Genomic DNA, 9238 nt, shown 5'->3' with positions numbered 1-9238 from the left:
CTTTTAAAATAACTTTTTGTGAAATGACATCCCTCTTGATAATTTCACACATCATTTGGATTTCAGACCTTGGCCATATATTCAGTTAATTTGATTTGAATGCAATACAGAGCTGGGATAAGATCCTGCTGAACTGAATACAAGTTAACTCCTTCTCTCCTCAGCCTCTCCTCATTTAAGATAAATATGTCATCTGTTTTCTATTGGGATCTTGACTAAGACAGTGTTGTTACAAAAGTCTAAATATGATGTGTCTACTGTAATTTGCTTTTGTTTGCTTGTTTTGTTTTGTTTTTGGAGACAGGCTTACTCCATTACCCAGGCTTGAGTGCAGTGGTGCGATCCTGGCTCACAGCAACCTCTGCCTATTGGGTTCAAGCTATTCTTGTGCCTCAACCTCCTGAGTAGCTGGGATTACAGGCATGTGCCACCATGCCCCGCTGAGTTTTGTAATTTTAGGAGAGATGGGTTTTCGCCATGTTGGCCAGGCTAATCTTGAACTCCTGAACTCAAGTGATTCACCCGCCTCAGCCTCCCAAAGTGCTGGAATTACAGGAATGAACCACTGTGCCCGGCTACTGTAATTTGAATCAAGATACTTCTCATGTAAATAATAATATGAACATCTTAATTTCAGAAAATATTCTCTAATTAGACTCATTTTTTTCTATAGGACTCTTCATTTAAACAAAATCTCAAAAGCATATAAAACACAAATGTTCCAAGTCTTGCCAACTTTTGACTACATATGTATTTGTGTACCTAGATTATGTTCACAAGAGACCCACTAATGTAAACAGATAAAACATGAGTTATCAAAGAGTCTTCCCCCTTTATTTCCAAAATTCAAAATTTATTTCTGAAATGCATGCCCACATGCTCTTAAAACCACTCTTAGCTATTGTGAAAAACTGAAAGCAACATATGCTGATTGCCAAATTTTTCCATAATTCTGTCTCCTAGGCATATAGAAGAATCATAATTTTTGTCCCCCATAAAAGTAGGTAGGGCTACTTGACTTGACTTGGTCAATGAAATAAGAGCAGAAGTGAAATGTCACTGCCTCTGAAAACAAGAGCCAGTGTCTAGTTCACCAAGCTGCCTTCTTTCCTCATGCTCCAGAAAGTTTGAAGACACAACTCAAAATGAAGCTTCTAGCAACCTGGAGTCGAATAACTCAGATGAGGAGAGCAACCCTGTCAAAACAGTATGAACGCTTTTTCGCAACGGGTTTGCCGCCAGAACACAGGTGTCATGAAAACTACCCCTAAAAGCCAAAATGGGAAAGGAAAAGACTCATATCAACATTGTCGTCATTGGACACGTAGATTCAGGCAAATCCACCACTACTGGCCATCTGATCTACAAATGCGGTGGCATCGACAAAAGAACCATTGAAAAATTTGAGAAGGAGGCTGCTGAGATGGGAAAGGGCTCCTTCAAGTATGCCTGGGTCTTGGATAAACTGAAAGCTGAGCGGGAACGTGGTATCACTCCTTGTGGAAATTTGAGACCAGCAAGTATTATGTGACTATCATTGACGCCCCAGGACACAGAGACTTCATCAAAAACATGATTACAGGGAGATCTCAGGCTGACTGTGCTATCCTGATTGTTGCTGCTGGTGTTGATGAATTTGAAGCTGGTATCTCCAAGAATGGGCAGACCCGACAGCATGCTCTTCTGGCTTACACACTGGGTGTGAAACAACTAATTGTTGGTGTTAACAAAATGGATTCCACTGAGCCACCCTACAGCCAGAAGAGATATGAGGAAATTGTTAAGGAAGTCAGCACTTACATTAAGAAAATTGACTACAACCCCGACACAGTAGCATTTGTGCCCATTTCTGGTTGGAATGGTGACAGCATGCTGGAGCCAAGTGTTAACATGCCTTGGTTCAAGGGGTGGAAGGTCACCCGTAAGGATGGCAATGCCAGTGGAACCACACTGCTTGAGGCTCTGGACTGCATCCTACCACCAACTCGTCCAACTGACAAGTCCTTGCGCCTGCCTCTCCAGAATGTCTACAAAATTGGTGGTATTTGTACTGTTCCTGTTGGCCGAGTGGAGACTGGTGTTCTCAAACCCGGTATGGTGGTCACCTTTGCTCCAGTCAAGGTTACAACTGAAGTAAAATCTGTTGAAATGCACCATGAAGCTTTGAGTGAAGCTCTTCCTGGGGACAATGGGGGCTTCAATGTCAAGAATGTGTCTGTCAAGGATGTTCGTCGTGGCAATGTTGCTGGTGACAGCAAAAACCACCCACCAATGGAAGCAGCTGGCTTCACTGCTCAGGTGATTATCCTGAACCATCCAGGCCAAATAAGTGCTGGCTATGCCCCTGTGTTGGATTGCCACACGGCTCACATTGCATGCAAGTTTGCTGAGCTCAAGGAAAAGATTGATCGCCGTTCTGGTAAAAAACTGGAAGATAGCCCTAAATTCTTGAAGTCTGGTGATGCTGCCATTGTTGATATGGTTCCTGGCAAGCCTATGTGTGTTGAGAGCTTCTCAGACTATCCACCTTTGGGTCACTTTGCTGTTCGTGATATGAGGCAGACAGTTGTGGTGGGTGTCATCAAAGCAGTGGACAAGAAGGCTGCTGGAGCTGGCAAGGTCACCAAGTCTGCCCAGAAAGCTCAGAAGGCTAAATGAATATTATCCCTAATACCTGTCACCCCACCCTTAATCAGTGGTGGAAGAACAGTCTCAGAACTGTTTGTTTCAATTGGCCATTTAAGTTTAGTAGTAAAAGACTGGTTAATGATAACAATGCATCGTAAAACCTTCAGAAGGAAAGGAAAATGTTTTGTGGACCACTTTGGTTTTCTTTTTTGCGTGTGGCAGTTTTTAGTTATTAGTTTTTAAAATCAGTACTTTTTAATGGAAACAACTTGACCAAAAATTTGTCATAGAATTTTGAGACCCATTAAAAAAGTTTAATGAGAAAAAAAAAAAAAAACAGTATGAACACTTAGGATCTGCAAGGAATATACTTAGCTTTTTTTTTTACTATTATTATACTTTAAGTTCTAGGGTACGTGTGCATAACGTGCATGATTGTTACATATGTATACTTGTGCCATGTTGGTGTGCTGCACCCATCAACTCGTCAGCATCCATCAACTCGTCATTTACATCAGGTATAACTCCCATTGCAATCCCTCCCCCCGCCCCCTCCCCATGATAGGCCCCAGTGTGTGATGTTCCTCTTCCCGAGTCCAAGTGATCTCATTGTTCAGTTCCCACCTATGAGTGAGAACATGCGGTGTTTGGTTTTCTCTTCTTGCGATACTTTGCTGAGAATGATGGTTTCCAGCTGCATCCATGTCCCTACAAAGGACACAAACTCATCCTTTTTTATGGCTGCATAGTATTCCACGGTGTATATGTGCCACATTTTCTTAATCCAGTCTGTCACAGATGGACATTTGGGTTGATTCCAAGTCTTTGCTATTCTGAATAGTGCCACAATAAACATACGTGTGCATGTGTCTTTATAGCAGCATGATTTATAATCCTTTGGGTATATACCCAGTAATGGGATGGCTGGGTCATATGGTACTTCTAGTTCTAGATCCTTGAGGAATCGCCATACTGTTTTGCATAATGGTTGAACTAGTTTACAATCCCACCAACAGTGTAAAAGTGTTCCTATTTCTCCACATCCTCTCCAGCACCTGTTGTTTCCTGACTTTTTAATGATTGCCATTCTAACTGGTGTGAGATGGTATCTCATTGTGGTTTTGATTTGCATTTCTCTGATGGCCAGTGATGATAAGCATTTTTTCATGTGTCTGTTGGCTGTATGAATGTCTTCTTTTGAGAAATGTCTGTTCATATCCTTTGCCCACTTTTTGATGGGGTTGTTTGTTTTTTTCTTGTAAATTTGTTTGAGTTGTTTGTAGGTTATGGATATCAGCCCTTTGTCAGATGAGTAGATTGCAAAAATTTCCTCCCATTCTATAGGTTGCCTGTTCACTCTGATGGTAGTTTCTTTTGCTGTGCAGAAGCTCTTTAGTTTAATTAGATCCCATTTGTCAATTTTGGCTTTTGCTGCCGTTGCTTTTGGTGTTTTAGACATGAAGTCCTTGCCCATGCCTATGTCCTGAATGGTACTACATAGGTTTTCTTCTAGGGCTTTTATGGTATTAGGTCTAACATTTAAGTCTCTAATCCATCTTGAATTAATTTTCGTATAAGGAGTAAGGAAAGGATCCAGTTTCAGCTTTCTACTTATGGCTAGCCAATTTTCCCAGCACCATTTATTCAATAGGGAATCCTTTCCCCATTTCTTGTTTCTCTCAGGTTTTTCAAAGATCAGATGGCTGTAGATGTGTGGCATTATTTCTGAGGACTCTGTTCTGTTCCATTGGTCTATATCTCTGTTTTGGTACCAGTACCATGCTGTTTTGGTTACTGTAGCCTTGTAGTATAGTTTGAAGTCAGGTAGCGTGATGCCTCCAGCTTTGCTTTTTTGACTTAGAATTGTCTTGGCAATGTGGGCTCTTTTTTGGTTCCATATGAACTTTAAAGCAGTTTTTTCCAATTCTGTGAAGAAACTCATTGGTAGCTTGATGGGGATGGCATTGAATCTATAAATAACCTTGGGCAGTATGGCCATTTTCACGATATTGATTCTTCCTATCCATGAGCATGGTATGTTCTTCCATTTGTTTGTGTCCTCTTTGATTTCACTGAGCAGTGGTTTGTAGTTCTCCTTGAAGAGATCCTTTACATCCCTTGTAAGTTGGATTCCTAGGTATTTTATTCTCTTTGAAGCAATTGTGAATGGAAGTTCATTCATGATTTGGCTCTCTGTTTGTCTGTTACTGGTGTATAAGAATGCTTGTGATTTTTGCACATTAATTTTGTATCCTGAGACTTTGCTGAAGTTTCTTATCAGCTTAAGGAGATTTTGGGCTGAGACAATGGGGTTTTCTAAATATACAATCATGTCATCTGCAAACAGGGACAATTTGACTTCTTCCTTTCCTAACTGAATACCCTTGATTTCTTTCTCCTGCCTGATTGCCCTAGCCAGAACTTCCAACACTATTTGAATAGGAGTGGTGAGAGAGGGCATCCCTGTCTTGTGCCAGTTTTCAAAGGGAATTTTTCCAGTTTTTGCCCATTCAGTATGATATTGGCTGTGGGTTTGCCTAAATAGCTCTTATTATTTTGAGGTACGTTCCATCAATACCAAATTTATTGAGTGTTTTTAGCATGAAGGGCTGTTGAATTTTGTCAAAAGCCTTTTCTGCATCTATTGAGATAATCATGTGGTTCTTGTCTTTGGTTCTGTTTATATGCTGGATTACGTTTATTGATTTGCGAATGTTGAACCAGCCTTGCATCCCAGGGATGAAGCCCACTTGATCATGGTGGATAAGCTTTTTGATGTGCTGCTGAATCCAGTTTGCCAGTATTTTATTGAGGATTTTTGCATCGATGTTCATCAGGGATATTGGTCTAAAATTCTTTTTTTGTTGTGTCTCTGCCAGGCTTTGGTATCAGGATGATGTTGGCCTCATAAAATGAGTTAGGGAGGATTCCCTCTTTTTCTATTGATTGGAATAGTTTCAGAAGGAATGGTACCAGCTCCTCCTTGTACCTCTGGTAGAATTCAGCTGTGAATCCATCTGGTCCTGGACTTTTTTTGGTTGGTAGGCTATTAATTATTGCCTCAATTTCAGAGCCTGCTATTGGTCTATTCAGGGATTCAGCTTCTTCCTGGTTTAATCTTGGGAGAGTGTAAGTGTCCAGGAAATTATCCATTTCTTCTAGATTTTCTAGTTTATTTGTGTAGAGGTGTTTATAGTATTCTCTGATGGTAGTTTGTATTTCTGTGGGGTCAGTGGTGATATCCCCTTTATCATTTTTTATTGCATCTATTTGATTCTTCTCTCTTTTCTTCTTTATTAGTCTTGCTAGCAGTCTATCAATTTTGTTGATCTTTTCAAAAAACCAACTCCTGGATTCATTGATTTTTTGGAGGGTTTTTTGTGTCTCTATCTCCTTCAGTTCTGCTCTGATCTTAGTTATTTCTTGCCTTCTGCTAGCTTTTGAATGTGTTTGCTCTTGCCTCTCTAGTTCTGTTAATTGTGATGTTAGAGTGTCCATTGTAGATCTTTCCTGCTTTCTCTTGTGGGCATTTAGTGCTATAAATTTCCCTCTACACACTGCTTTAAATGTGTCCCAGAGATTCTGGTATGTTGTATCTTTGTTCTCATTGGTTTCAAAGAACTTCTTTATTTCTGCCTTCATTTCGTTATGTACCCAGTAGTCATTCAGGAGCAGGTTGTTCAGTTTCCATGTAGTTGAGCGGTTTTGATTGAGTTTCTTAGTCCTGAGTTCTAGTTTGATTGCACTGTGGTCTGAGAGACAGTTTGTTATAATTTCTGTTCTTGTACATTTGCTGAGGAGTGCTTGACTTCCAATTATGTGGTCAATTTTGGAATAAGTGCCATGTGGTGCTGAGAAGAATGTATATTCTGTTGATTTGGGGTGGAGAGTTCTATAGATGTCTATTAGGTCCGCTTGGTGCAGAGATGAGTTCAATTCCTGGATATCCTTGTTAACTTTCTGTCTCGTTGATCTGTCTAATGTTGACAGTGGAGTGTTGAAGTCTCCCATTATTATTGTATGGGAGTCTAAGTCTCTTTGTAAGTCTCTAAGGACTTGCTTTATGAATCTGTGTGCTCCTGTATTGGGTGCATATATATTTAGGAGAGTTAGCTCTTCCTGTTGAATTGCTCCCTTTACCATTATGTAATGGCCTTCTTTGTCTCTTTTGATCTTTGATGGTTTAAAGTCTGTTTTATCAGAGACTAGTACTGCAACCCCTGCTTTTTTTTGTTCTCCATTTGCTTGGTAGATCTTCCTCCATCCCTTTATTTTGAGCCTATGTATGTCTCTGCATGTGAGATGGGTCTCCTGAATACAGGCGACTGATGGGTCTTGACTCTTTATCCAGTTTGCCAGTCTGTGTCTTTTAATTGGAGCATTTAGTCCATTGACATTTAAGGTTAATATTGTTATGTGTGAACTTGATCCTGCCATGATGATATTAACTGGTTATTTTGCTCGTTAGTTGATGCAGTTTCTTCCTAGCCTCGATGGTCTTTACATTTTGGCATGTTTTTGCAATGGCTAGTACCGGTTGTTCCTTTCCATGTTTAGGGCTTCCTTCAGGGTCTCTTGTAAGGCAGGCCTGGTGGTGACAAAATCTCTAAGCATTTGCTTATCTGTAAAGGATTTTATTTCTCCTTCACTTATGAAACTTAGTTTGGCTGGATATGAAATTCTGGGTTGAAAATTCTTTTCTTTAAGAATGTTGAATATTGGCCCCCACTCTCTTCTGGCTTGTAGTTTCTGCCGAGAGATCTGCTGTTAGTCTGATGGGCTCCCCTTTGTGGGTAACCCGACCTTTCTCTCTGGCTGCCCTTAAGATTTTTTCCTTCATTTCAACTTTGGTGAATCTGGCAATTATGTGTCTTGGAGTTGCTCTTCTCGAGGAGTATCTTTGTGGCGTTCTCTGTATTTCCTGAATTTGAATGTTGGCCTGCCCTACTAGGTTGGGGAAGTTCTCCTGGATGATATCCTGAAGAGTGTTTTCCAACTTGGTTCCATTTTCCCCCTCACTTTCAGGCACCCCAATCAGACGTAGATTTGGTCTTTTTACATAATCCCATACTTCTTGCAGGCTTTGTTCATTTCTTTTTCTTCTTTTTTTCTTTTGGTTTCTCTTCTCGCTTCGTTTCATTCACTTGATCCTCAATCGCTGATACTCTTTCTTCCAGTTGATCGAGTCGGTTACTGAAGCTTGTGCATTTGTCACATATTTCTCGTGTCATGGTTTTCATCTCTGTCATTTCGTTTATGGCCTTCTCTGCATCAATTATTCCAGCTGTCAATTCTTTCACTCTTTTTTCAAGATTTTTAGTTTCTTTGCGCTGGGTATGTAATTCCTCCTTTAGCTCTGAGAAGTTTGATGGACTGAAGCCTTCTTCTCTCATCTCGTCAAAGTCATTCTCTGACCAGCTTTGATCCATTGCTGGCGATGAGCTGCGCTCCTTTGCAGGGAGAGATGCGCTCTTATTTTTTGAATTTCCAGCTTTTCTGCCCTGCTTTTTCCCCATCTTTGTGGTTTTATCTGCCTCTGGTCTTTGATGATGGTGACGTACTGATGGGGTTTTGGTATAGGTGTCCTTCCTGTTTGATAGTTTTCCTTCTAACAGTCAGGACCCTCAGCTGCAGGTCTGTTGGAGATTGCTTGAGGTCCACTCCAGACCGTTTGCCTGGGTATCAGCAGCAGAGGTTGCAGAAGATAGAATATTGCTGAACAGCGAGTGTACCTGTCTGATTCTTACTTTGGAAGCTTCCTCTCAGGGGTGTACTCCACCCTGTGAGGTGTAGGGTGTCAGACTGCCCCTAGTGGGGGATGTCTCCCAGTTAGGCTACTCAGGGGTCAGGGACCCACTTGAGCAGGCAGTCTGTCCCTTCTCAGATCTCAACCTCCGTGTTGGGAGATCCACTGCTCTCTTCAAAGCTGTCAGACAGAGTCGTTTGCGTCTTCAGAGGTTTCTGCTGCTTTTTTTGTTGTTGTTGTTTAGCTGTGCCCTGTTCCCAGAGGTGGAGTCTACAGAGACAGGCAGGTTTCCTTGAGCTGCTGTGAGCTCCACCCAGTTCGAGCTTCCCAGTGGCTTTGTTTACCTACTTAAGCCTCAGCAATGGCGGGTGCCCCTCCCCCAGCCTCGCTGCTGCCTTGCGGTTAGATCACAGACTGCTATGCTAGCAATGAGGGAGGTTCTGCGGCCGTGGGACCTTCCCGGCCAGGTGTGGGATATAATCTCCTGGTGAGCCTGTTTGCTTAAAGCGCAGTATTGGGGTGGGAGTTATCCGATTTTCCAGGTGTTGTGTGTCTTAGTTCCCCTGGCTAGGAAAAGGGATTCCCTTCCCCCTTGTGCTTCCCAGGTGAGGCGATGCCTCTCCCTGCTTCAGCTCTCGCTGGTTGGGCTGCCACAGCTGACCAGCACCGATTGTCCGGCACTCCCTAGTGAGATGACCCCAGTACCTCAGTTGAAAATGCAGAAATCACCGGTCTTCTGTGTCGCTCACGCTGGGAGTTGGAGACTGGAGATGTTCCTATTTGGCCATCTTGCTCCGCCCCCCAGGAAACTATCTTCTATACTTAGCTTTTTAACCTACTGAGACTAGGGAATGTTTTTGTTAC

At 42.0% G+C, this 9238-nt stretch overlaps 1 pseudogene across 1 annotated transcript; it reads left to right on the top strand.

The window, feature by feature from the left end:
• Positions 1-1221: 1221 nt before the first annotated feature.
• Positions 1222-2965, top strand: LOC104678211 (annotated as a pseudogene). The gene has a single exon (XR_750142.2). The product of XR_750142.2 is annotated as an elongation factor 1-alpha 1 pseudogene (transcript).
• The last annotated feature ends 6273 nt before the right edge of the window (positions 2966-9238 follow it).

This window comes from Rhinopithecus roxellana, chromosome 13 (assembly GCF_007565055.1).
Source record: "Rhinopithecus roxellana isolate Shanxi Qingling chromosome 13, ASM756505v1, whole genome shotgun sequence".
NCBI classification, from domain to species: domain Eukaryota; kingdom Metazoa; phylum Chordata; class Mammalia; order Primates; family Cercopithecidae; genus Rhinopithecus; species Rhinopithecus roxellana.
The sequence above is the reverse complement of the archived record's forward strand: the minus strand, read 5'-3'. Positions and strand labels throughout refer to the sequence as shown.